This window comes from Capsicum annuum, chromosome 7 (assembly GCF_002878395.1).
Source record: "Capsicum annuum cultivar UCD-10X-F1 chromosome 7, UCD10Xv1.1, whole genome shotgun sequence".
In the NCBI taxonomy this organism is placed as follows: domain Eukaryota; kingdom Viridiplantae; phylum Streptophyta; class Magnoliopsida; order Solanales; family Solanaceae; genus Capsicum; species Capsicum annuum.
Genome location: NC_061117.1, coordinates 190,224,063 through 190,230,230, shown reverse-complemented (window position 1 = coordinate 190,230,230; position 6,168 = coordinate 190,224,063).

The window sequence follows — 6,168 nt, the reverse complement described above, 5'->3', positions numbered from 1 at the left end:
CTTTCACTTTCACTCTTAAGAGAGAGACTTTTTGGTCTCATTCATTCAATTTTACCCTTAAAAGGGTGCATTTGTTGATCAGAATCTTGATTCATCTTTACATTATGCATTGATGCAAATAGTTATGATTGGTTTGACACCTGGAAAAGCTTTTGATGATAAAATGGGGCAAAAAAAAAATATAATTTCTGAAATTTGGAACGTCACTTCAGGACCCTCCTGAAAAATGGAGCATTACTTTTTGTTCAGGCCCCTTCTGGAAAATGAGGCATTACTTTCTATTCAAGACCCTCCTGAAAAATGGGACATTACTTTATGTTCAGGACCCTCCTGGAAAATGGGGCATTATTTTATGCTCAGGACCCTCCTAGAAAATGGGGCATTACTTTATGTTTTGGACCCTCCTAAAAAATAGAGCATTATTTTATGTTCAGGACCCCTTTAGAAAATGGGGCATTACTTTATGTTCAAGACCCTCCTGGAAAATGGGGAATTACTTTCTGTTTGGGACCCTCCTGAAAAATGGGGCATTACTTTCTGTTCAGGACCCTCCTGAAAAATGGGGCATTACTTTCTGTTCAGAACCCTTCTGAAAAATGAGAATTACTTTTGAAAGTGGGACTTTATTTTCAACAAAATGGAATCTTTATTTATCATAATATTTCTTTGGGATAATTTTCGTTCTAGTTTTGATTTAGATTTTAGGAGCCCGACTGGAGAATAGGGTGATGAAATTGAAAGTCAGAAGCCCGCCAGAAGAACAGGGTGATGAAATTGAAAGTCAAAATCCTACCTGAAGAATAGGGTGAAGAAATAGCAAGTCGGGATCCCGCCTAAAGAATAGGGCGATGAAATTGCAAGTCAGGAGCTCGCCTGAAGAACAGGGTGATGAAATTGAAAGTCAGGAGCCCGCTTGAAGAATAGGGTAAAGAAATTGAAAATCAGGATCCCGTCTGAAGAATAGGGGGATGAAATTATAAGTCAGGAGCCCGCTTGAAGAACAAGGTGATGAAATTGAAAGTTAGGAGCCCGTCTGAAGAATAGGGTGATGAAATTGCTAGTCAAGAACGCGCCTGAAGAATGGAGTGATGAAATTGCAAGCCAGGAGCCCGCCTAAAGAATAAGGTAATGAAATTGAAAGTCAAGAGCCCTCTTAGAGAACAGGGTGATAAAATTGAAAGTCAGGAGCCCGTCTAAAGAATGGGGTGAGAAATTGCAATTCAGGAGCCCACCTGAAGAACAGGGTGATGAAATTGAAAGTTAGGAGCCCGCCTGAAGAATAAGGTGAAGAAATAGCAAGTCAGGAGCCTGACTGAAGAATGGGATAATGAAATTGCAAGTCAGAAGCTCACCTGAAGAATAGGGTGATGAAATTAAAAGTCAGGAGCCCGCTTGAAGAACGAGGTGATGAGATTAAAAGTTAGGAGCACTCCTTGAGAACAAGGTGAAGAAATGGAAAATCAAGCAATAAGGTAAAAAATTGCAAGTCAGGAGCCTACCTGGAGAATAGGGTAAAGAATTTCAAATTCAGGTTCAAGCTCAGAAATACCACCTACAAAACATGGTCAATTTTGAGTTTATCTCCAACACTAAATTTTGTATGGAGAAAGAATCTATTTTCAAGTTCAACCCAAAGAAGATCAAATTTTTTGTCATTTTTGAAAGCATTAGAGATCCAAGACAAGAATTAAGAGATGCTGCATAGATATGACTTTTATAATTTCATTTATCTTTTAACTTGTAATCTTCATTTTGATGAAATGACATAGCCACAGACTGGAACCTCGATAGGACCTCACTCGACTCTCCAACTCGGTATAGTCCATCTCCTTGTCAACCCTAAAACTATATGTGACCTGATCCCCACATAACTTGGGATAGGTAGGATGTCCATAATCAATATTCGGTTGCACTTTGTCCTTCTATTCTTTCCTTTTGAATAATACTCGGGTCAAAATTTTCTCATTGTCTACTTCTTTATTAGAAAATACTTTGTGTTTACATCCAAAGAGGGGCATAATGTAGACACGTAATTTTGTCCCTCTCAAAAATAATTTTTTACCCATTCACCTTACCCCTACCCCACATATCCCCTACCCCCACCTAATCCTACCCACTCACTGACACCCACTCCTCCATTATTCACTCACCCACCCAGCAAAATAATACATACTACATACTACCATACACATATACACACCATACACTCTCAATTCAGAGATTACACACATAATACATAATTGACACAGCAAAAAAAACTCATGTACACACACGCACACTGACTGACCAAAAAATAGACCCACATGTCGGAGAGGAAAAAGATGAGAGAGATGCGAGAGAGATCGAACATAGGGAAAAATAGGTGAAAGAAAAATAGTGAGAAATTGGCGTACGTAAAGGAGAACTAGTGAGAAATAGTTGCCTCTAGCAATTCACGTCGAAACACGATACTACCGCCAAAAAAATCTGACCTGTTCTTTGATTTTCGTCGCCTTCTGAGCTCTCCAGAGCTCTAGCACTGCGAAACAGTAACTCCAGCTTGAGTCAGTTCCAAAAACCACTGAGAAAACCAAAATCCATCCTCACATTTTACCCCATCGTCGGAAAGACTATCGGGTTTGAGTAAAATGGGGTTCAACGTCGAAATTATGACTCGAGGTTTGTGTTGAGGTTGTTTTGCTAATTGTAAATCCATTCAGATTGCAGTTCTCGATACCGAGTTGGTTTTATTGTTGTTGTTGCGGTTTTTCATTTAAGAGTTTTGAGTTCGGGCTTCATCAACTCACTATTATCAACAAAGAAATCAGTTTTTTTGAGGTTCAATTCTCAACTCTACTCCTTTTATAATTTCAATGTGGTTGATGATGTGATTTCGCGATATGTTTGAATGTATTTGAGCCTTCATAATTGTTGTGGTGACTAATTGATTTTATATTGAAATTGGTTAATCATGGGGTTGAGAATGAATTTAGGGAGGGTTTGATTTTGATAAAAGTATAGATTTATTTGATTTATTGTTGGTAGTTAGAATCGAAATGAGTATTGATGTTTATCAAACCCAATAGTATCATTTTCAGGCCGAAATAAGTAGGCAAATCTTAGGTTGGGTAGGCAAACTGTAAAAATCAATATTGTTGGGTGATTGAATGTTTGTTGAATGATTTTATCGCATAGAGTTGAAATTGTATTCATTTTTGCCGGGGAATGCCCTGAAGAAATTGTATTTATTCGCCGAGGAATGCCTCGAAGTATCATGTACGCGAAGGATGTTCGTGATCAAGGCCCGAGGCATCTGATAGAGCATAGATTAGGATTAGTATAGGTTAGTGTAGGTTCATTTCAGTACCTTTTTTATTTTGGACTATAATAATTGGATTGGACACTATATTTTTCGTTTTGTGATTTGTTTTTTTGTGTGTTTTGTTAGTTTATACATTCCGATAGTGTTGTACTAGCCAATACAGTTCACGAAGAGACCGTGGTCAAACCACGGGATCGAGGGATGTCTAACACCTTCTCCTCGGTCAACAGAATTCCTTAACTGGAACCTCTGCTCGTGGATCAGTTTTTTTGAGTCAAACTGTTTGGGAAGAGGATTTCCAAAAGTGACTTGGCACACCCGATTTATGCCAAGTGACGACTCTGATTTTAAATGTAAACAATCCTCATCGAAACAAAATTTCATTTTTAGTTACTTTACAATAAAAATCCTTTCAAATATAAAATTAATTTTTTTTTTGGTCAAAAAAAAGGGTGTGACAACAAATACAAATAAAATAAAACCACAAAATATAAATGCAATGTCTAGTCAATTATAAAATACAGATACAAAATAATTCTTTAAAATACAAGTGTGAATTGTATATAACAAAAATGATGTTGCGAACTAGCAAACACAAATATAAGTGTGAACTATAAAATACAAATGAGAACTACAACAAACAAATATAAGTGTGAACTATAAAATACAAATACAAAATACGAACTATAATATATATATATATATATATATATATATATATAAGCGCGAACAATTAAATGCAAATACAAATATAATTGTATCAACGAATACAAAAATATAAATGATGATATGAATACAAATACAATAAGCAATTATGGTATTTTTGTTATTCTTCAAGACCTGTACTCGACTAGCCATTATTTTCAAAAATACAAAAAATATAAGATAGAAAAAAAATGTACAAAAAAGAAAACCAAAAAGAACAAAAAAAAGAAGGAAAAAATAGATGATAGAGATAGAAATAAAAAGAAAAAGAAAGAAACAAAAAAAGGGAAAAAATAAAAATATATAAGAAAAGAAGAAAAAAAGAAAAAACACAAAAAATGAAAGAAAGAATCTAAAAAGAAAATGAAAATAGGAAAAAATCAAAAAAGAGAAAAGAATAAAATAAAAAATAATGGTAAATACAAATACAACGGTTATGATGTTTTCGTCATCATCCATGACTTGTATTCGATGTAGTCATATTTTTTGAAAATAAAAAAATATATATATAATGTGATTAATGTATTTATGTTTTATATGGATACAAACTATTGAGTAAAACCGAATACAATGAATGTGAATTGAATATATCGGTTATAAATGATAATATTATAAAGTATTGCTATGAAAAGTGCATTTTGTGCCAAACTATTGCTATTTTTGAAGCATCCCCATAGATGAATGCTAACTACCAACCTACAATATGTCTACTCAATTAAATAAAAAAATAGAAGATACAAATAGTAATGAACATATTTATGAGGAATCATAATATTAATGGATTTATATAAATAACATACTCAATCTAAAATTTCAAAAATGAAATGATTTAACTTATAGATAAACTTAAACTCAAATTCAAATTATACTATAATTATTCTATTAGATAGAATGTGAATATAAATTATTAAAAAATAATTATATAGAGAGTAATATTGTATTCATAATTATCTCCTAACCGTATATTGTGATAATTTAATTGTGATAGGCAAAAAGAGGCAAAACGTGCTTATCCATAAAGGGAAGTTATCATTAACTTTAAATTCAAAAATTGATTAGAATATTAATTGGATAATTATAAATTTTAAATTTTGACAAAAAATTAAAAAGGAGAGAAAATTTTGTGCATTAATTGCTAGAAAATAGGTTTGATGCTATTTATTATTATCATTATTATTATTATTATTATTATTATTATTATTATTATTATTATTATTATTATTATGTAAGCATAATATCTCAAGCCAGAGGTGATTGTTGTTGTTGTTGTTAAGAAATAGTTTTAGAGTTTATTCAGGATTCTTTTTTTTTTGTTTCCCATCTGGTGTTCGGTACCCGCATTGGAGTCCGACTAATCCGGATTCATGTCGGGGAGGGTCCCATTCGGGGGATAGCGTTCCCTACCAAGGATTTTTTTCATATCCAGAGCTCGAACTCGAGACCTCTAATTAAAGGAGGAGCAGCCCCATCCACTGCACCACATCCTTTAGTGGTCAGGACACTTCAAACTATGGGTTTCTAGCTTTATGGTAGTACTCCTCCTATTATTTACTTATTTATTTATTATTATTATTATTATATTATTATTATTATTACTACTTCTATCGGTATTACAATTTTGTACTCCTCCTAAAATATATAAAATATATTTTATATATTTTATATTACTAGTTTAGGTGTACGCGCTTTGTGCGTGTACCTCACTTTAATGAGTTCAAATATTACATTAAATGGGATATTTGTTTAAATAATAAAGATGAATATAATAATTAAATTTAATATCTTTTGAGAATTTAAAGATGGAGAATGTATTTACTAAACCTAATCTTTACCAAAAATATTTTTAAAAATCGATCGACATTCATCTACCATTTATAAATTGCAATAAAACAATACAATAATAGAAACATCAAAATAATACAATTAAATCTAATCTTTACATGCAAAAATTTTCTCAAAGTCGTCCGACACTCATCTATCACCTATAGACAATAATAAAATAATACGATAATAAAGATATAAAAATAATACAACTAAACCTAACTTTTACATAAAAAAAATTCCTCAAAGCCGACCAACATTTATCTATGACCTGTAAACTGCAACAAAATAATATGATACAAGTGATATCAAAATAATACAATTAAACTTAAATTTTACAC